The 23,494-nt window shown below is 43.6% G+C and overlaps 1 long non-coding RNA gene across 1 annotated transcript; it reads right to left on the reverse strand.

Moving 5' to 3' along the window:
- Positions 1 to 1,535: 1,535 nt before the first annotated feature.
- On the reverse strand, positions 1,536 to 21,763 carry LOC121156664. The gene is made up of 4 exons (XR_005883903.1): positions 21,713 to 21,763; positions 7,150 to 7,308; positions 3,449 to 3,554; positions 1,536 to 1,702 (listed from the first exon to the last, which is right to left on the reverse strand). It is a non-coding gene; the product is annotated as an uncharacterized LOC121156664 (long non-coding RNA).
- Positions 21,764 to 23,494: the final 1,731 nt, after the last annotated feature.

A 23,494-nucleotide genomic window follows, 5' to 3' on the forward strand; every position in this document is an offset into this window, starting at 1 on the left:
TCTAAATTCCATTCCCTTGTCTACCGTGATACATCTGTCAGGTTTTAAAACATTCATTCAGGCTCTTTGTTGATCCATTTCCTTAGCTATAGAATGGAAAAATAATTCCTTTTTAATTGGATCCTGAAGTGCTAACGGCTTTTCAGTCAGCCCAGGACTCTGCAGTGTTTAGAGACAATATCCTAGCTAAGAAATTTCCCGGCTACTTTGTCCTATGACTGAGAAAGCCACTTCTCTTTTCGCATAAAACCCACAACCCAAATGCTCAAGACGTGACTTGCTTGGGGGCAGGGGCTGTTTGGCTTGGGAACCTGAACTGTCTCCCTGTGTCTACAACATGCAAGTGCAGAACTGAACGGGTGATCCAGAGGACTCAGCTACCAGTCTGTTCATCCAGTCAACCAGAAAACTTTATAAAACTAAATTCCTGCTGCACAGGCTAGAGTTTTGTTAACTGGATCTGTGCAGAATCATTTCAATGTGTTGTTTCTTTCCTCTTGAATTTCAAGCCTCTCCCAATTTTGTGTCCCGCAGGAGCCGTCGTGAGCAGCCATATATACCCTCTCTTGTAAATAAACCCCAACTGTCTGCTGGAAATTTCCACTTGTATATTCAGCCATCTCACCAGATGCATCATGCCTAAAGTCAAGTTCATCAATCTCTCCTCGAAAACTGGCTTCTTCCCAGACCCTGCTTTCATCGTTTGGCATCATCCTCCTCATCACCCCAGCTCAGGTCTTCAACCTCACCTCTGTGCCCTCGCTCTCCCTGCTCTTCCATATCCATTCCTCAAGTCTTAGAATTTTTCCATTGAAATGCTTGTACCATCTGCCCCTTCTGATAGCTACTGCACACCTCTTACGTGCCTGACACCATGCCAAGTGCTCAGAAACCTCATCTCAAATAATCCTCCTGACAACCCTTTAAGGAGGCAGAGAGAACTTTCCCCATTCTGCAAAATTCTGCAAATGAAAACTTTGCACTTTCAGAGACTTGGGGGAATGTTAGGGCTGAATATTTATATCTCTCCCAAGTTCATACAATGAAATCTCAGAACTATATTTGAAAATGAGACTGTGACAAAGTGACAGAGGTTAAATAAAGTCATAATTATGGGTTCCTAATCCAATAGAGCTAGCCCTCTCTAGGTATGTATTGTGTCTTTCTGAATCTCAATCTCTCTCTCTCTCTCTCTCTCTCTCTCTCTCTCAATCTCTCTCTCTCTCTCTCTCTCTCTCTATCACATAAGGACATGGAAGGAAGTCGGTCAGCAGAAAAACAAGAAGAGATCCAGTTCCAGGACTGAAATCAGCTGCCTCTCTCATTCAGGTCCCCAGCAACTCACATGGAAAACTGAGTAACCTTAGCTGACCACTTGTTTCAAAGCTTTCTTGGCCTCCTCCAGTTAACCTATGTGCATCTGATTTGCTTTCCTCAGTCATCACTAGAACCAGATCATTTTCTGATCAAAGTTTTCAAACATCCCCTGCTGGCTGCAAGACTGGTTTGAACCTCTTCAACCAGAAGTCCGAGTTCTTTGTAATCTGGCACTTTCCTCCCTATCCAGTCCTAATTCCCCTCACTGCCAGTCCCGAAGGTACACTAACGTGCTTATCAAAGGACAGGGGTTGTCAGTCCCATTTCTGTACAACCAGTATTCAGCACACAGTAGGTGTTCAATTCACAGCTGTTGAATGTGTACCTAAAGGAATGGGTCATAATCTTTACCAAATTCATATACAACATGAGTCAATCCTTTCATTTGCAATAAATTCAGACTTCCTTCTATCACCTCTACATCCATTCTAGTAGATAACCATGAATTTACTTTTTAAAAATATTTATTTTTATTAGAAAGCCAGATCTACAGAGAGGAGGAGAGACAGAGAGGAAGATCTTCCATCCCATGATTTACTCCCCAAGGGGCCGCAACGGCTGGAGCTGAGCTGATCCAAAGCCAGGAGCCCAGAGCCTCTTCCAGGTTTCCCATGCAGAGTCCCAAGGCTTTGGGCCATCCTCAACTGCTTTCCCAAGCCACAAGCAGGGAGCTGGATGGGAAGTCGGGCTGCCGGGATTAGAATCGTGCCCACTTGGAATCCCGGTGTGTGCAAGGTGAGGACTTTAAATGCTGGGCTGCAGCACTGAGCCCCATGAATTTACTTTTATCCACAATCCTCCTCAAGGATTTTCTGATAAGTCTTTGAGACACCCCTATGTGGCATGCACTGACATATATCCACTTTCACGAATGCTTCTTTTGGCATTGTCATATCAAAAATTAGTAATGATCTATGGCAGAGACTGCCAATTTTCCTCCCAATGTCTTCTCTCCTTCTTCCTTAAGAAACACTCTGATGTGTACTGGATTGTCACACAGCCAGATACCTTTTTTCTTTTCTTTCTCTCTGTCTCGTGTGCAACACCTGGGACGCATTCCCAAGGAACAGCTGCATCCTCCTCATCCTTAGTCCCTCTGCCTGGAACTCAAATAGATCATTAGATCTTGAGAAGACAGCCAAGACAGGGAAAGGAGCTAGGTATCTGCCAGCATCCTGTGCTGCTGTCTCTAACCTTGCTCATTTGAAATAAACCAACAGAGTGGAACACTGCGACCTGGTGTTTTTCTCTACTGAAGCTGGCACATATACCCACTGACAAATAAGTTAGTCACTGAAATAAGTCATATTGATACGAAGGGAGTGAAACAAAAAGAATTAGATAAGTCTGTTTATCTACTTGCAAGAAAACCAAGACACCTGTGCATAATGTTTATAAATAAAATAGATTCATGTTTTTTATATATATACATATATATATAAAATGATTAACATTTTAATAACAAAAACTGATCTTTATTTCTAATATGTGCATACCCTGTCTTCTCAAAAAAACCTCTTAAACTTTTGAGGGAAAGATATAAGAGGTTTTGATTTTGTGGGTTTTTTTTTTCATGCCTACCAATCTTCCTAGCATAAATATATCTAACATTTGACTTCTAAAACCAATGCGAATTTGTCTAGCACCAACTCTGTATACAGAAACGCCAGGGGTAAATGGCGAAGTGGTAGTGAGGAGCTCACAAGATGAGATCCCTTATGCCCAACACCTTTACAATATTTTCTAATTAAACAGATTATTCCGTTTCTATTAACAGTCTTGATTAATACAGGAGAAGATTTCATACACAATTAAATATCAGCATGTTTGACTTATCACATATTCCTTTATTCTTTACCGCATTCTAAGTTTAATTTCCTTTCAATGTTAAAAAAAATTACCTATATTGAATTCTAACTGGCTTGTGGTAAGTTCAATGTTAAAAGAGACTAAAAGAGGCCAAAGGAAAACATAAAAAGGAATAAAATTGTATTTTTATATGATACATAGTTTGAGAGAGAAAAATCAATACTCACGGATACATTTTACCAGGTTTAAACTCAGCTCTTACCCTAGACATTTAGTTGTGATCTCCCAGAAGACATGATTTCTGCCAATTAGCTGTGGTGATCCGTCCTGATCTCAAACTCTTCAGCGCAAGACTTTGTTGGGGGTCCCTGGAGAGGTAACAGAGTAGAGCATAGAAATGTATTGGAAAGACCAGCTCCTGTTTATCTCATAATTATACACTTGACATTTGGAAACTCTTGCTTGTTACTAATTGCTTAATTAGGCACCCCAAAGTTCATAAAAAATCATAGGTTTAACTTCAATTTCAAAGATCCTTTCCTTCCTCTTGCTCTGAAATTCAATCCTATCTACTGTACATGCAATTACAGCCCTGATAAATGATTGCTGATGATAACAGACCTCACTTAAAGAGAAGAAATCTAAACACACAATGACCTCATTTTTTTTTAAATCTGTGTGTCCACACAAAGAAGCTGTGGAACAAATAAATCAATCATGGGGTGGGGGGGGAGGAGAATCCTAATTGTTGATTTTAGATTCCGTGAATCATTCAATAAAGCTTGCGTTGAGATTTGCATAAATAGTTTGAATGGTGGGCAACCTACAGGAAAATTGCTATTAACACAAAGGCATTTGCATCCCTCTTCTAAGAGGTTTGACAAGGATAATGCTCTTGGCTGCATATCTTCATTATTCTAAGTTGCATTAAGATCAACAGGAATTTTCTAAAACTACATTTATCTTTTAGCAAGGCACAAACTACATTTACAAATTTTGGAAGCTTACAAACACAAAGACATAAAATATCCAAAAGAATGATGTCTGGGACTGTAAACCAGAAAACACTATTTTTCCTTTTCTTATGAGCTATCAACAATATTTGGGGGAAAAATAAAGATAATTTTAATTATACAGGTATTTTTGATAATCAAGGATATCACAGAAAGGCAGACTATTATCCCAATTTCTATTTCCCCAAAATGAGTTAACTACAAATCCTGGTTTGTCACTGTTTCATTGGTCAAAAAAAAATTCTGTGGTCAAAAGAATGGAAAATATGAGGCTCACTACCACATCAGAATGATAGTCACATTAGCTTATTGCACTGTAACAGCCTACTCAGGGCTCTCAAAAGTCTGCTAGTAAAGCAACCTATGTAACATGGAACCATATCCTTATACTCCAAGTCACTTGCATTGCTTTTCCCATATGTGAACACCATGCCCTAACTTACCAACCTAGGGCCGCGTTTCCACTTTCTCACATAATCCTCAACTAAACACTATCCTGAGGACATTTACTGCAGGCTTTCCATAGTTAAAGTCTAGTTAATGGAGACAGATCAAGCAGAACATCTGTCTTGCACACCCCAAACTAAGACACACAAACTTGTTAGTGATATGTGCAGGCAAAAACCACAGGAAAGGTTTCAAGCCTGTAGATTTCATTTGGAAGTATGAGGTGCAAAGATGAAAGGCAGAAAACACAAGATGTTCTGGAGATGATGAATTAACTTCTCGGCTAAGGTAGATATTTTAGGGGAGGGATTTAGGGCCTACAATGCCAAAAAATTCATCAGAAATTTCAAGTGGAGATCCTGTAAGAACATGGGGTTTGGATGAGGGCTTCTAAGTGGCCTCTGCCCAGATGGCAACAGCATTTCCAGGGACAGACACTCGATAAAATCGAGGAACTGGGACCACATCAAGGCCTTAAAGAAGGCACTGAGGATTGGAGCAGTGAGGGACCTGAGAAGGAACAGGAGGCAACTGGGGCATGCCAAGGTGGGATTACTCCCAGCAGCCCACAAACCAAAATCCTAAACAAGAGGAGACAGAGCTGGCACAGTGGAGAAATCCAAAGATATAGCTGCTGACATCCAGAATCAGATTTGGGCTCTGGGCTTCATCTGTCAGCTCTGTCATTACAGTGGGACATGCACTGGGAGGCAGTCACAGTATTGGGCAACGGCCTCCTATCCCTCAGACAAAGAACATGCAGAGTTGGTGAAACAGATAGTGGCTGGATCAGGCTTGCCTGCACCTGGGCTTCCTGTTTGGGCCTAGTAGACACTGGATGTCCTGCGGGAAGAAGTGGTACAGAAATCCCTCCAAGCTCAGCAGGTGTCCCCTGCCTGAAAGTAAACCCAATGAGAGCTGCCTAATCTCCCCACGTTCTAGGCCAGAACCATCTCTGTTTACAATGTCTCTTCTGCATTTCCCACCCCACATTAAGGCAAATCAGACTTCTCAGAGGTCTACTTCGTTCTGTTCTACACACATGCAGCTATCAACCCAAGCCCTACTGATCTTAGCACATATTACTCTGGAAAATAAAGCACCATACATGCATACATACACACACACTCTTACAGACCGTACAAGGGTGCCTGAATATAAGACCAAGGCAGGTAGACATTACTGGATAGGCAATGGAGAGCATAGCATTTTAAGGGCAATTATGATTAAAGCTCTATGCAAAATGCCTTGCAATATTGCCCTCAACAAACAACTTGAATGACCACAGTTTTCTCATCCTCTGCTTGGGTCACAGCAATATACAATTTAAGATTTTGAACAAATTCTTGCTGCAAAGGTTCAGAGAGCTGCACATTTTATCAGAATGCTCACAGACAAGCCATGAGACTAGAAAATTATGGTTTGGAATAACAGAGAAGGGTGATAAATTTCAGTGGCCTTTCATAAATCCAACATGATGGCAACACAAACGAGTAAAGCTGAAATATCACCTTGTGCTCTCCCACTGTAACATGGGAAGGTAACTGTGGAATGGTCCAGCAAAGCTGATGAAACCAATTTTGCCACTGCAACTTTTATTGCTTATGAGAGAGCACCTTTATCCCTCAAAAGCCACACAATACTAAAAAAAGAAAAAAAAACCTCCATATAGCAGAAGTATTTTAGATAATTATACATGAAATAAAAGCAAATGAACTAACTAGTAATTCCAAATACTTGAAAATCAAAACTAGAAAATAAACATGTTGATTTTTGAAATCCAGTGATCATATACTTCAGAAAATACTTTGACTAAAATTGCTTTTTCTTTTATTGGAGTCATTTGGGTGGCAAGAAATTTTAACTGCTCTTAATAGAAAGATGGAAAAGGTTGCAATGAAACATAGAACACTTTTAGAAATAATCACAATGTAAGACAGGTAGTGCCCATGGTACCCAGGAAGGCCCTCCTCCACGTGGGATATTACATCAGCTGTTGAAGCAGTCTTGCACTTGAAGCATTCAACAGACCTTGAAGACAACTGTTCACAGTTTTGATTAAGTAGGAGAATTGGTATAAACACAGATTGTTTATTTCTACCAATCTCTTCTGCTAAAAAAAAAAAAGTTCCTGAAATGAGTCAATCTGTATTTTTGGCCTGAGTGGGTGCTTTATCCAGATCAGTGATTCCAAAACATCAAACTGGTGCCAGACTGGCTTTCCCTGATTCATGGGACAGACTTCTGAAAATGGAAATTTCTGGCCTGCTTCTATACTCTCCCCTACCCTCAAACCCAGTCTGGTTTTATATGGGCCTTGGCGAAGTTTAGCAGATTTTTAAAAATGACTGAAGTTTTAAAAACCACTTATCTAGAGGGCAACAGGTAGTTCACAATCATGGAAGAAGCATACGATCTCATGAGGAACTATTAAAAGGGACAGAGCTAGGGACAGGTAGACACCAAGCTGTGTTTCTTTGTCTTCCTCAAGCACAGAGCTTACCTGCATTGCTCAGCCACCCTTCCCGTTAACTGAGGCTGTATGACTGAGTCCTGGCCTTGCAGTGGAGAGAGAAGAGCTATGCGCCCTCAGTCAGTCTTCCAGGGTGGCTGCCTTCCTTTGCCAGTCAGCTTCTTGGCCTCAGCAGATAGCTGTGGGATGCTAGAGGAATATCCACAGCACATGAGGAAACAGTCCAGGTAGCTGGGTGAGCATATGCAACAGAGCTGTAACTACCACCGACCTACCACTGGACGGCCAGGTGGACGGCAGTCAACTCTGATATTAACTCACTGAGACACAGGGATTCTATCTCAGCCATTTGCTTACTCTCGAGAACACAACTACCTTAACATTTTGAGGGGACTTTGTGGTTGATTTAGCAATTCAAAGACATAAGAAAATAAACTCATATTTAGCTAAAAGAGATAGGACGACAGGTCATTGTTAACCTTTCAAAGAAATTCTGACATGAGCTTGTTTTTCTGTGGTTTTCTTCTTCCTTTTCAAAGTAGAATGCAAGGAAGGGAGAAAAAAGCAAAAACATCTGGCTAATTGTGAGCTCTAGCTAATAAAATTTTAACTTAATAAGTTTGTATAACAGTTACAGGAATACAGATGAAATGTAGCAACTAATAAACCTAAATTGTTGTAAAAGTCCAAATGGATACAAAGTCAGTCTGTGAAAATTTAAGGCTTAGTAGAATCACACAATCCATAGAGTATTTAAAAGGTCATGATATTTACTTATTGATATAAAAAATCTGTAGGAGGAAATTCTCCCACTGAGTTCATCATTGTCATTACTGTGGGGGAGTAGCTAGAGCATGACATTCAGAGGACAAGGTCAGGAATCAAATTCAGGTCCAGCCCCCCACCTCTCTGCTTACTAGGAGGAAAGTCGTAAAAACATTCTTCCTCTTCAACATCAGCACAATGGTGATGTCCCTGCCTACTGCATTGCCTGAGGACATGATCTAAGTAGGCACCACACCATCTCTGAGGGGTCCATGGGAGGGGCAAGAACTGGGCCATGAGACCTGTAACCCACGTCAGGGTGCGCAGCCTCAACACCTAGCCCCTGACACCAGCCTCCTGCTAGTGTGAACCTCAGAGCCTACACTGAGCAGATTCTGGTTACCCATGTGATAGACTGGGACTTTGTTTCCTGGCTTTGGGGCATCTGGGAAATGCCCTGTGGATGAGTGTGCTTGCTTGCTTGCTCTCTCTCCCACCTCCCCTCTTCTCCCTATCCAACAGGTGAATACACTTTTTCAAAAAATGTTCATGAGGGCCTGGCACAGTGGCCTAGCGGCTAAAGTCCTCACCTTGAACGCACCAGGGTCCCATATGGGCGCCGGTTCTAATCCCGGCAGCTCCACTTCCCATCCAGCTCCCTGCTGTGGCCTGGGAAAGCAATCGAGGACAGCCCAAAGCCTTGGGACCCTGCACCCATGTGGGATACCTGGAAGAAGTTCCTGGATCCTGGCTTTGAACCAGCATAGCATCGGCTGTTGTGCTCACTTGGGGAGTGAATCATTGGACGGAAGATCTTCCTCTCTGTCTCTCCTCCTCTCTGTGTATCTGACTTTCCAATGAATAAATAAAATCTTTTTTTTTAAATTCTCATGAAAAAATTATATTGAAAGGCAAATTTAGTTTGATGCGGAAAACTGTAAATCCGGGCACAGTTTTCCAGAACATACATTTTTCATATATGTTTGATCACATCTAACACGCTAGAAATGTTTAATAATTGTGCATTAATACTAACACGGTCATACCAATATCATCCTTTTTTAGGACAGGTGATTATCCCACCGAAAAGCAAGATCTTGACAACTCAACAGCCATGGCTACTATGGTTTTGAGCTGTTTGATCACAAACAGAAGCTCCAGGGAGCTAGTGGCCACCACGCTTGGGCTTCTCTGGACGTGAACCCTGCGCTTTGACAGGACAATTAGCCGGCTATTGTCTGTGTCTCCGAAACCTGTTTCTGCCAACCATGAAGATCAGTAAATGCCCAGCAAGGATCAACGGTGCTTATAGCTCCTCTAAAATTGGGAACACTCTCCCTTGCTCATGTCGAGGCACTGCCCCTGCCCTCGCCACCCCCAGTCCTGAGCCGCTGGTCTCAGCCATTTGGAGGTACTGGAGCCCTTCCCACTAGTACCCACCTCAGAAACGTGTTGCCCCTGGCAGCAATCAATGCCAGTCTGTCAGGGAGTGTCTGCCTGCCTGTACCTGGCTGCCCCAAGACAGCAGTGTGAGCCTGCCACCTCACTTCTTTTGATAAGCTACTGAGGAGACACAATGTCTTCCCCAGTTTTCTAAGTTTTAGTTTGAAAATTGAATTCGGGAACTTGTCAACGCTGACAGCCGAGCTTTAAAATTCAGTTCAAAGACAATCTGCTTGTACTTTATAAAATCCATCTTCTGACTTCAGAGCAAGGGGATTTTTTCAAGATCTCCACTATGTAGGGAATGAAAAACTTTAGTTTTTCCTTCTTTCCAATTAAAGTTGGGTTCTTACAAAAAAATCACATTGTTTTTTTCCTCTTCCTACACCAGTTCTTCTCCCCTAGACCACCTCTTTCAGCAAACCAGAATTTAATCCCACATTTCCAAAAGCAAGGCTGGGATTTTTGTGCTGTAAAGGCAGCACCTCCCCCATCAGCAAACACCAAGGATAAAAATAGCTAACACGGCATTAATCACCAAGAACTGACAATGTTCAAGTGACAGGATGCATGACACTCGAGGCTTCAAAAATAATAATCAGCAAGGCCTAAGAAAGAAATCACTCCATTCTCTAAAGTTACAAAAGTCACCGCTGGCAGCAGGCCCTCCATCAGAGGCTATATTGAGAGGTAAAATTACCAGGATTCAAAGGGATAGGTCGAAACCCTAAACATGGCAGGAAACCAAAGGTAAAGCCACGATCCAATGACAGATGGCAAAGACCTGTCAATGCCTGGGAAATTACACCGTGAAATTCGTTTCTGACATTTCCTTCACACAAGAATAACAGGACCCTGAAGTTAAACAATGACATTCTGAAAGGAAACACCTCGGCGGGTGACACTTCTTGCATAGTTCAGCCTCCAGGGCATACACCCAAACCAGAATTTCATATCGCTCAGGTGTGTGTGGGAGGAGGTGGCTGGGAGGACCGGAGCGGGGGAGGAAAGCAGAGAGTGCCAAGCAAGTCAGGGAGCCAGGGGGAGAGCTTATCTAAGCAGGAGGAGGGGTGACAGTTTACTTCTGCTCCTTCCCCAAGGACCTGAGCTTTCACTTCATAGATTTTTTTCCCCCAAAAGTGACATTTGAAAGGTGCCACAACCACCCATTCATTTGGGTGCTGCTTGGCCTTCAATGTAGTATTGCAACTGAGAGTTCATGCTGGGGTGGAGGGCGCTGAGATGTTTTCATAAACACTAAGGTAGCCAGACAGCTCCCACTGTCCAGAAGACCCAGTTGAAAGCAGGAAGCACTAAAATTAGCACTAAAATGCTAATTCTATCACTCAGGCTCAGGGGGAGCACAGGCCCAACTGTAGCCTTCCAGACAGTTCCATTTCATCTGAGCAGGAAGGCAGGAAAAGGAGAAGCAACCTTGTGATTTCCAGAACAATCCAATGTACATTTGGGGCACACCGGGGGCCGGGGAATTACATTGAGGTGGAAGCTGTTTCCATTTTACCAACATTGAAAATAATAGAAAAAAATTTTTTTTCATAGTAATTAGGAACTCAAGAAAAATCCAGCCCCATCAAATTCCAAAGGCAAGCTCTCAGTCTCAGTTGCTAGTAATTTCTGTCACTTTAGTTTCCTTTGAGTAGTGATCATTATTACTTTTATTGAGATTTAAAGTCTCAAAATGGCTTTAATAATGGATTTTAATTGAGGACCACTGCATACTAGAAATAAATCTCCAAAACATAAAGGTTTTATCAGATTTTCTATCTTATTACAGCGTAATACAACACATACACACTTTACCTCCCAACACTCCAATTGGTTTTTTTTCTTTAGTAAACACAACTGCTTGCAATTCCAGGTGATATTGAATGGCCCAGGTGCCCCGCTCCCTGGCTCCCTCATACTCAAAACTGTTCCAAAACAGTGACTGCAGACAATATCTTATTTCCCGATGTTCCTTCCCATCTGAACCATCAGACAGCAGAGACTGAGTTCCCCCCGTGAGGCTCAGAAACACAAAACAGGATGTTTAATTTGTTTTAAGTTTCCAATGCAATTTACCGGAGACAAAAATAAAATACCATGGCATTTTGCTGGCATCCTAAAAAAGAAAAGAAAAGAAAGCCTCTCTTGGAAGTACAATGAACCTCATGAGATCTCAAACATGAATCTTCTATTTGTATGCTCACATATTTTTTATGATTCTGTTCACCGAAGAACAGTTTAACATATTCCAACCCATGCACTCAGCAAAGAGAAGCTTCCAACAGAACAGGTCTTTCAGGAGGCAGCCCCCAAGGTCTCCAACCACTAAACAGACTCAACCAACTGCCCTCAGTCCTCCTTTCTAGCCTCAGGAATGAGACCAGCCTGTTCACAGCCTCATCCTAATTCAAAAAAGTTTCTCCTGTTTAATGGGATAGAGCACCAAGCTTGGCATCAGCCCCGAGTTTAAAAATCCTTAAAGAAAACTTCCATGCCTGTGTGTAAGGTTCTGCCAACTATGCTCTCATTATTTTTAAATGAAGCTTGAAATGAGGATGATGTTTTTAAAAGAAAAAAAAAAAAGCAATGTTATCTTCAGTCCCTAGTTTAGGCAAATTTGCTTTTTTGCATGATAGCCCAAGGAGGTCAAAGACAGGCCAGTGTTTCAAACACTGTAGGTTATGCATTACTATTTTTAATCACACTTTGTAGGTTTTGCACTTCATCTATTGTTGCTGACAACCTATCCTGGAAAACTTTATTTCCCCACTTAAAGCAAGCTCCCAGGCAATCTGGTTGACCTACTGGTTTTCCCTTACAATAGTGGCTTGGTCAGGACAGGGTACCCCCAAATGTGTGGAATTCTTTCTCTCTTCTGTGGCTTCTGCTTGCTCTATCTTGACCCTCAACCACAGGCTACTTACTCAACAACTGTCTCTAGGACATATACGGCACTACTCATTTATAGGATGCCATTTGACATATTCACTAGTGAAACGCCAGCTATTTCAGATCAATTTAGAATTCCTTGCAAGGAGAGAGCATTTCTCTGGATAACTGAAGCAGTAAAGAATCCATCAGAAGGGTATCACTGAGCTCATGGAATAATCCACAATCCTGGAGCCCCCAGCACAGAGAATAGTGGGAGCCAAGAAAGAGTTGAGGTGTAGTGAACAACAATCTGACAGCTGTAAACAGGCACTGCTAATGAGTTCCCACCATTTTTCAGTTTATTGTTTATATCAAGGTCTCAGAAGAAGGATTTAGATCACAGTTTCACAATTTCAACACTAACGGCTTGGACCAGATAACTCTTTGTTGTAGGGGACCTGTTCTGTGCATTCAGATATATAGTGACATCCCTGGCCTATTCAAACTACACACCCACGGCAACAACTGTATTCTAGACAAAGTGCCAACCCAGACAAGGCTAAAAGTCCCTCTCTCGCAAAACCACCCTTAGTGGAGAACCACTGCTTAGACTGAATCACAAAACTGCTCACCTCAAAGCTTAGGAAAAGCCATGCCCCTGACAGCAAATCCTGAAATACAAAGGGGAGGCAAAATGTTTTCCAACAGGAAATTGGGGTACTATTTTCACTAGAAAAGAGAATTAAGGTTTACTCCTCATTTCCATATCAGTGAGCAAAAAGTTACAAATTGAATTTTCCCAGCCTGAATATTTTGGAAACAAGAAGAAAATGGAGTTTAAGAAATGAAAGCAGATTACAGAAAAAGTAAACTATCAAAATGTTGTATCAGTCCTTCATGCTGGGGAAGCACAGTCTTGGAAAGGTAGACGGCCTCTTCTTTTTTTTTTTTTTTTTTTTACTAAAATTCATATTTCTATCTGCTTTTAAATCCTGCCAGATCCTTTTCCAACTCTTGGTATCTATGGATTTGTGGTAATTGACATGGCTAATTTGAGGGAAACTGATTCCAAATCCCAGAGAACGCCTAACTCATCTTTGTATTAATTAGTTAGCTAACTCTGTTGGTTCCAACATGGTGCTAATGAGACCAAAGACATGAATTCAACCCTCATGCCATATGGGCTTATTCCACAGCCAGCCTGGAGCCCCACACCACCCAGCTAACTGATAAACGTGTATGGCTTCTGGGGTGGAGGGGCAGGTGGGAAAGTATCAATGTGTCCAGGCAAATCCATCCCAATCCCACAGCCACACCCACAGTGCATCTCCCACCCTTCCCGGGGAAGGGGCTGCTCTTCCAGCCCCACAGAATTGGGAACACAGCACCTGCCCCACACAGTACCTCCTAAACCTCTGACATGTGATGTCCCGTTTTTTCCATGACCCATTCTGGCTCAGGTCTGCTCACATTCTTATTAGATTTCCTTTGCTGCTTCCTTTTCTTCCTGCTCATTAACATTTCGTAAAAAGCGCAGTGCAAAGCTTCATCTCCAATCTGCGTTGATTCTAAACTCCCTGATCCTGTATTTGCAGCAAGGCTGGGCCTGTCTCTTCTTTCATTATTACTTCTGACAGCCGCAAAGAAATCACTTAATATTCATTTCAATCTCCTTTTTCAGACAGTCTTAAAAATCAATTTCAAAATTTTTCTTCTTGATCCTGTCATTTAGCACTGCAATGGCCCAAACTGATTACAAGGGACATTAGCGTTCCTGCCTTCTCCCTACAGGACGTCAGCTTCACTTTGCAAGTCTGTTCTGGTCTGATTTAAGCTGCTTTTCATTTCAGGGTTGTTGTTTTTCACCGAGAAACATGATTTTTTTTTCAGCTATATTTGTAGAACAACTTTCAATTATCCTTTTTTGTAAAGAAAAAAAAAACAGTAGAGAATAGGCAAAACACTCTGGCTAAGAGAAAAATCAGAATCCACGGGTGAAAAAAGAAAAAGATTTCAAATTGCAATTACTCAAAAATCTTCAAGAGGGCCACTTGAAAGCCTGTACTTTCCAAACAGTAAATTAGCAACAGTAATATCATTCTATTTATTAATATAAAAGAGAGAAGTTAAAATAGCCATTCATAAAACACTGAAAGTTGCAAGAAACCAAGAACAGGGAAAAAAAAAGGTCTGAAAGGAAAGAAAAGATAGGGCAGCTTTCATCAAAAAGAGAAAAACCTTCTTTGTCTTGACTGCCTTTCTGCAAACGTCTGAAGAGTTTGCTTCATTGTTCTTGTCAGACCCCTTCTCCTTTGCTATTGTTCTGCTGTGGGGGGCTGTCTTTAATTCTCCAAGTAACATCATTAGAGAACTGGAAAGGTAGAAAACCTTCAGGAGGACCGAGCAGGGGGCGGAGAGGGATGCGGGCGGGAGGATCTGACTAAATAAAACATGTCCGAATCACTGCATTCCTGAGCCGGTGTTTGGCTGGCCAGCAGAAGATAGTTTTCAAAGTAAGGAATGCCAGGGACAGGACATGAAAAGAGGGCTCTGGACCATGCAAAGCAGTCATGCGGCTTTAAGATCATAACTAAATCTTGCTGTAAAAAAAAAAAAAAAAAGAAACCACTCCAGTATATCTGCAATTCCACCAGCTTGCTATTTACATTATTACAATGTCCTGAGAGGCCTCTGCCACCTTGTTCTGCTTGCTGGAGAAAGACAGTAATCTGCTAAAACCATGAGGCCATCAGCTTGAACTCTGAGAACAGCTGGATTGTTCACATAGGCTCAAAGAGTCAAAAATTCATTCTTTCTGCTACTGGGGAAAATCACACATTGGAACTTAAGGAGTGTCACCTCAGGAATTACTAAACACCAGGATGTGCAACCAGCCCCAAGCCACTTTCTGAGATTGGAGGAAAATGCTAGGAACCTGTCCACACCACAGCAAATGCAATCAGACAGACTTTGAACCACCACACTGTGACCTGGGGATGGTGTGTCCAGTGCCTATTCAGCCAGTGAACCTGTGGCCTTTCTGAATAGAGCAAGTGTCCTTCTAGCGCCACCAGGAGGCCGCTTACATCAAACACTGGCATACTGTCCTGGCTTTCACTTTCTGAGGCCATGAAAGCTGAGGACTGTATTGAATAATGACACTGAACATAACCAATAGCGAGTCACCCTGCTGGATACTGGTGACTATTGTTTGGACATTTGTGGATCCTCAATAATGTATTACATTCCATCTGAAATACAGAATGAGGTGTTGCCCCTGACCTAGTATTCATTAATCTACCTAGACATACAGGCAACAAGGTGAATATTTGGCAAAAAGGGAGAAACAAGAATTGTCCAGATTATTAGTATCTTTCTTAATGAATGAATCATCTTTAGAGACTATTATGGTAGCTTGGAGAACTGTGAAGACATGACTGAGTGTCTACATCCCATGTTGGAGACTGAATCCTGGCTCTGCTTCTGATCCAGCTTCTTGCTAAAGCACTCCCTGGGAGGCAGCAGATGCTGGTTCAAGTACATAGGTCTCTGCCATTCAGAGAGAGATGCAAGGAGTTTCTGGCTCCCAGATTCAGTCTGACCCAGCCCTAGCTGTCTACAAGCATTTGGAGAGTGAACCAAAATGTCTAAGAAAAAAAAAAAAAACTTTAATCTAGACCTCAAGTCCAACAACGAGAACACAGGAGTCCTGCCTGCTTCCATCTGAATTCTTTCCAAAGTTTTATCAGCTGTCAAGCAAAGCTGATAAAAGAACATCCAGACGTTTCAAAATCAGGTTACAATTAACTTTACCAAAAGTTCCATTTATTTTACTAAAGAACTTACTTCTAAATTCTTGCAAATAGCATTAGCTCTCTGCATGCATTTCTAATTGGATTAGAATTATAAACACTGTAAACTAGACTCATGTGCCAGAAACAGAAAATTTGAACTAGCCATGTAATCAACACTTGTCCCTAGGCTAACAGGCACCACAGAACAAGAAATGTGACCCTGAATAGGAATGACACATCCTTCATCTAAGGATGTCACACTTCAGCTTACTGGTCTTCATCTCCTATTTTCCTTTTGATGGTTGTCATGCATAAAACTGTCTCTGATTTAATAAAATGCATGTAATGCAAGCTCAGTACATTCTCGTTGTCAGGTGACTTTCAAGGCGATCTAGTAAAAGCTTTCTGCAGAGGCACCATGGACCCATCCCTAACGGCCTGTGCTTAGCCTTCCACTGGGCATGGCTGACAATGGACCCATCCCTAACGGCCTGTGCTTAGCCTTTCACTGGGCATGGCTGACAATGCCTCAGAGCTCTTGTGAGTCACTCAGCTTCAGTGGTACAAGATCTCATATGGAGCTGTTAACATTTACAGATCATTAAGGGAAGGGAAATTCCGTAATCTACACATGCAGGAATGAGTGAAGAGAGCCTTCCTCTATTTGCTTATCTTTGCTCGGTCTAAGTAGTTGGATTCCCTAATCCTACCATTTCGATTGTTCTGTGTGACCTCATCTTGCATTGAATCCTTTCCATGACACTAGTCGCTGGTGTATTCTATAATCCATAAGAATGACAGCACCAAAACCCACAAGCGCTTATAACTCTCTTGCAAGTCCCCTATCAGACGACAGTTGCACATTCGTTCACCTCAGGAAATGAATGCCTTAGGCCTCCTACAGACTTGAGAGAGAAAGCACTTTGGAATTCACAAATGCTTTAAAATTTCAAAAGTCAGCCATATTCTAGTTTAAAATGGGAAGTGGTCAGCAATTCCAGAGCCCAGTGAGTCACTGACAACCTTTTGTGCAAGATCAACCTTGTCTAACATACGATAACAAATAGAGAAAAACAAATACACTAATACATAAGACTTGGTTCTCAGGCACCAGAGATCTCCCATTTCCATAAGGAAACAAGACTAATACACATGGCCAAGAAATAAATCACTGCGCTAACATTCGCTGGTTTGAACTGAAATAGGAGGAGGATAAATCCATGGATTTGCTAATTACACTTCTCTCTCATGCACATTAGCTCAAAATAGTTCATGCACAGCTTGACTTGACTTCAGGGGTATTTTCTGAAGCCTCTCTCTATTTTTCCACATGCTTAGCTAATATCACTTCCTAAGCATGGTTTCCTTCATAATTTAAAAAAAAAATTATTAGAAATGGGTACCACACATCTGCTGATACAAGACAAGGTTAGGCTAGGCTGGAGCCAGGGGGCCAGGAACTCAATTCAGGTCCCTCGTGGTGCCTGGAACTCAAGCACCTGCAGTGTCACCTGCTGGCAGTGAGCATCCGAGGGAGGGAAGGAGCAGGAGCTGCCGTCAGGATGTGGGAGGTAGGCATCTTCACCACCTCCAGGCAGTTTCTTTATGGAACATACTCTGTTTGGGTGGTAAGCTTGGGCTCTTTCCCATTTTATAAGACACACACATTGAACACTTTCAACACCTAGCCTGAATTGTTCCCAACATGTTCCATGCCAACATGGAAATGAGCTTCCAAAACCTAAAAAGCGTTTGCTCCTAAAGAGATGCTAAACAGTTTTAAATAACTACCTTTCGCTGTTATCAGTTTCTTTGTATTTTAAAACATAAACACAGGAAAGACAGGCCAAAGTGAACAGCACGTAAGAGGTAAGGAAAACACAGGAAGGAGAGTTATAGAAATCACTTTGTGGGTCCCTGGTTTTCCCTTTTCTTAGACTTTTAGCCTTACACAATCCAATCTCACGCCAAAGGCAACAGACATGGCTAAGACAGCAGAAGGAAAAAGTGAATTCTTTAATATACATTCTAGAAGGAAAGAATGCCAATCTTTTCTAAGCTAATACATGTCGCCTTCCCCTCCTTGCAAATAAAAGCATTTTCAAATAAAATCACCATAAATTCTGATGCTACAAACATATATCCTTCAAGAGAAAAGAGCTTCCAAATCATTTGCTGCAATGATATCTTGGGTCCTAAACCCAGAACACAATTCCTTGCAAAACACAGCACACTTTTTATTTTCTCAGAAACTGGGCCTTTTGTGCAATCTTTGGAAACACAAATTCAGGCAAATACATTTTTAATGTATTTTTTTTAAACCAAACATTGTTCTTGACTCTTCGTTACCACTAAAGGGTGAAGAAGAGCAGAGATATTTTTTTAAGGCAGGGTCAAATTAACAGCATTGTGATGAGTTTTTAAATTTTTTAAAGAAGTTGAAATTTTATGCTAAGTGGAAAGTAATGGACTCCCACTGTATGAAATTCAGATCCCAGAAATCTGAAGCTTCACACAAAGCCCCTTGCTCAAAAACTTGGGCAAAATAAAGGTACTAAAAAAAAAAAAATTTTTTTTGAGACAGCTGTGCCCTCTGGAGGTGGCACTTGGGAACTAACTTTTTCCCTAAACCCCTAACAATGACTTGCCTTCAAGAAATGAACCGGCACTTGGAAATGCAAAGAAGGCTTACAAGGGTTCATTCGTGTTCCCTTCTTTGTGCCAAGCCAGATTTCAATGAATAATAATTGCAAAGTTCAATTTAGGAGTGTTCAAATTGGACACAAAACATTGTGGTGGAAGGGATGAAAACCTTGTGCTCAATATCTGGAATACAATGATTAGGAACAGGCTGAATATTATGAAAGGAATGGTGGTTCCAAGCCAGGGACCCTCAAAGTCCCCGGTGGGGAACCGCGCCGAGCTGTGTTAACCCCCTCGCCTCCCTCTGCCCGGCTCTGCAACAGCACTGCGCCCAGCGGCCTGGCACGTCCTTCGGTGCTCTTGGAGGGATGACGCACCGCCTTCCCTGTGTCTTCCCTTGTACATGTGAATCCTCCCAAACGGAGCAGAAATGTCCCCAGCTGGGGCATGTGTCCTTTCAGTGAGAAAAGTCAGAATCTGTTTTCGTGGTTGGCGCTTTAGAGACAGAAATGAATACACGTTACCTGTGTATGTCTGGAATTTCAACAGGCCGGTAAGAGAGGTTGGATGAGGAACATACTAATACTAGGGGAGCAGCAAACGAATGACCAAAGACATTCTGGCTGGACATGAAAAGCACTTCAAAAACAGCCTTCAGACACCTTGGTTGTCGGTTACTCCTGAGTACAGGTGTTTGTTGTTGCTTCGGAACAGAGAAGAACTGAGAGAATTAAGTACAACTGGGGCTTGGGGATGGAGACCAACGAGCTACTGTAGGGTGCCGGAATTAGACTCAACCCACGGCAGGTGGCAGGGACGCGACGCCCCGGGCACGGCCTGCGCTGCCAGTTCCCTCTGGAGCAAAACAAGGGCCTTTTCTGCTTCCAGGTACCTGCACCCCAGGTTCTGGTCGTCAGCCCAACTCTCCTTCCTCTCCCCTCCTCAGAAAGGAGGCCCGGAGCTGCCAGAGAGAACCTCATCTAGTCAGCTTCCATCTGCCTTAACTCAAATTCTCCGGCCTCTTCACCCTGCCTTCCCAAAGTGCGGCTCAAGACTCGGCTCTTCCTCAAGGGAACGAAAGCCTGAAGGATAACACCCCTGAAACTCACCCGGTGATAGCCGGGTCCCGCCGAGGGAACGTGCTTAGCACCCTGAAACGCGGAGAGCGAACGCTCCAGAAGCCTGCGGATTAGCTGCAGCGCCTCCACCCGGGCCTCGGGCCTCGGGCCTCGCGCATGCGCCTGCAGCCACGCACGCGCCAGGCCGAGCGGGCCGCCGCGCCGACAGAGGGCGCTCGCGGCCGGCCTCACCGCCCCCCCGGGGGCATTGCAACAGCTGTGCAAAACCATCCACTTGCTCAACGTTCGGGTGCCAGATAGGAGCCCTGGGTACCGCAGTGTGAGCTAATACAAAGGGAAAACAGGTATTCCTGGATCCAGAGTCTGAGTACCGGGCTCACAAGGGGTTGGTTAGGAGTCCTCCCGACTCACTGGGGAAGCTCCACTAGGGAAAGACTCATACAGAGCTCCGTCTGGGTATTGGCAGGACGTATGTCCTTGTGGCTGACTGGGACCCTGACATGCAGGCTGTTGACCCAGCATCACACACGGTTCATAGAGGCCACTCCCAGAGGCTACCGCTTGCTAGTTGGTTCCTCCCAGAAACCCTCTCATTCCGTCAACCACTTTTTTTTAAAGATTTATTTTTATTATTATTTTTTTTTTATTGGAAAGGCGGATATTCAGAGAGAAGAGACAGAGAGGAAGATCTTCCGTCCAATGATTCACTCCCCAAGTGAGCGCAATAGCCGATGCTATGTCGATCCGAAGCCAGGAGCCTCTTCTGGGTCTCCCACACGGGTGCAGGGCCCCAAAGCCTTGGGCCGTCCTTGACTGCTTTCCCGGGCCACAGGCAGGGAGCTGGAAGGGAAGAGGGGCTGCCGGGATAGAACTGGCGCCCACATGCAAGGCGAGGACCTTAACCACTTGCGCCACCGCGCCGGGCCCCAGTCAACCACTTTTTGAAAACAACTCAAATAGGGCCCTGCACGGTGGCCTAGCGGCTAAAAGTCTTTGCCTTACACGTGCTGGGATCCCATATGGGCGCCGGTTATGGTCCCAGCAGCCCCGCTTCCCATCCAGCTCCCTGCTTGTGACCTGGGAAAGCAGTTGAGAACAGCCCAAAGCCGTTGGACCCTGCACTCACGTGTGGGTGATTCGGAGGAGCTCAGGGCTCCCGGCTTCGGATCGGTGCATCTTTGGCCCTTGCGGTCACTGGTTGGAGGGGGGTGAATTATCGGATGGAAGCTCTTCCTCTCAGTCTCTCTATGGATCGACTTTGCAATGAAAAAATAAATACATCTTTTTTTTAAAAAAAAAAAAAAAGACTTCAAATAGACCAAATTCACCTAGCTCATCTCATTTTTAATTTACTGAAAGTCTTATACTTGGAATTCCAGGCACATTCAGGGCAAAGAGATTAACCAGGTGTCTTGGTTCCGATTTCTATAACCATACCACAATTTGTTTACAGCCACAACACAACACTTATTTCTCAAAGTTCTGGAAGACTCAGGAGTTCAAGACCAAAGTGCCAGTTAATTAGAGCTTCAACATACACATTTTGCAGGAGGGGTGGGTACAAACTTTCAGTCCGTGGCAACATGGAACAGAGGTTTGCAAGTCATCTTTGAAGCCTGCCTACCGCGGAGGAAGAAAATAAAGCGAGGGCACAGAGAGCTCCAAGAACTGCTACTTTGCAGACGTCCAATTCCCACCTAGAATAACGAACGTCGAAAGGCCAGGATGCCTGTGCAGCTGCAGGATCCGTATTTCGATCTGACCTCAAACCTGTGCCCTCCCCGCTCCTGTCCCATTCTCCTCACCTCGTGGTGAAGGGGTGTTAAGAGTCATCTGGGACTCAGAGGATAAAAGAGTTGCTGAGAGCCAGCGGGAAATGGAGCCACTGGGCACCATCCTGAGATGCATCGGACATGGAAAGAAGGCAGCAATTAGAGGGCCGGGTCAGAAAGTCACACCTGGTTTGAGGGCCCAGCTCTGCTACTCTCTCACCTTGTGCAACCTTTCATGTGGGTCTAGTTCCTGGGTCTTCATTTCTGCATCTGGAAGATGAAAACTTTAAGATCTCTGTCAGGGTTTTCCTAAGCATGAAATTGTGACCATTGCTAACACGGCATCTCAACAGGAAGAGCAAAAGAACGGCAAAAATAAAAACACACTCAAGGAAGCTATTTAGAGTCAAATTGTTATCTCTGTACTGAATGTCCAGCATGGTCCAGGGAGTGGTGGAGTTTACTGATGTCCATTGACCATGGCATCAGACCTGAAGACACATATGGTGGAGTTGCAAAGAACAGGCAGCTCGCCTCGCAAACACCTGAACAGAGGTGTGGGCCATGTACACATGAGTGCTCTCTCTCAGGAAGGCCTTTGCTTTCACCAGGTGGTCCATGGGGGGGGGGGGGCTTTAGAAACCTGCCCCCTGCCCCCGCAGCTCACCTTGCCATGACCAAGACCCTCACAGTGATGAGATCTAAGGACCCTGAAGCATCACACCAAGAGAGAGACTGACCCATGGGACCCCTAGAGAATGACAGCCAGCAGGCAGGAAATGCTCAGCCTCCAGTCGGGAGATGGCTCCATTTGATCCTGCTGGGTAAGAGTCAAGATCAAATCAGACTGCCTCAGAGAGCCTGGTGAGACCAGAGACGGCTAATCGCACTGTACCATTTTCTTGCATTGCTCTAACAAATTGCCACAAGCCAGAGGCTTAAAACAACACAGATTTGTTACCTTAGAGTTCTGGAAGATGGTGCTCTGAAATCAGTTTCACTGGGCTGAAATCAAGGTGTCAGCGGGGGCTGGCATACACGGGGACCCCTAGGCTTGCCTTTGCTTGTATCCTAAGGCTGCCTGTGCTATGTGGCACAGACTTGAGTCACTCTGACCTCTGTTGCCTTCTTTGCAACCCTCCCCTGGCCCCTTCCAATCTTGATGTCCCAGACTCCCCCTTAAAAATTTACACAGGTCATGTGGCCCCCTCATCCTGTCCACAAGATCCTTAACTTAATCACATTTACTAAGTTCCTTTGGCCAGGGATGGTAGCCTAATTACAGGTTTCAGGAATCAGAATATGACATTCCAGGGCCCCATTATTTTGCACTCTGCAGGTGGCTGTTTTCCTGAGTCAGACTTCTGAACATGTCCTCCACTTCTACCTCCGTGATTTAGAAAAACAACAGCCCTCCTCTCCTGTAGCCATTTCTCTGCGCTGCACTAGAAACAACTTGGAGATTAAACACAATTTTCATAGAAAGTCTATTTTTTTTTGAAGATTTCTTAAGAAAGGATGCCTTGCTGTAGACATCACAGGAGAGCTAATTATTGGAAAACTTGCTTCTGAATGCCAGTGTTTGGGGGCTGTTAAATAGGATTTGAAGACAGACCCATCTTTAAATAGTGTTCTGGGGTGCTGTGCTTCAATGTTTGCAAACAATTAGGATCATTGCTTGCACCTATGTTTCCCTACCCTGCTTTCTAACTGTTCTCAAAATTGACTTCATATTTCCTTTTTTTTTTTTTTGACAGTTCAATGACAGGCACAAATTATTTCTGTTACCACGGCAACTAAGGCATCTCAAAACAGAACTAAGATTAACATAAAAAGAGGAAGGGATAATCCAAATTGGCGTGCATGAGTCATGGTCTAAGATCATGAGGTGCCCACTGATCAGTCTTTGGGAATTGCTCTGGTGGGTATCCTTCTGTGGGCCCACCAGATGAGGGAGCACCCCACCCCCCCCAACCCTGCCCTGAGTAAGAGCACTCATCTC

Source organism: Ochotona curzoniae, unplaced genomic scaffold, assembly GCF_017591425.1.
Source record: "Ochotona curzoniae isolate NIBS_2020 unplaced genomic scaffold, NIBS_Ocur_1.0 contig_1014, whole genome shotgun sequence".
Classification (NCBI taxonomy): domain Eukaryota; kingdom Metazoa; phylum Chordata; class Mammalia; order Lagomorpha; family Ochotonidae; genus Ochotona; species Ochotona curzoniae.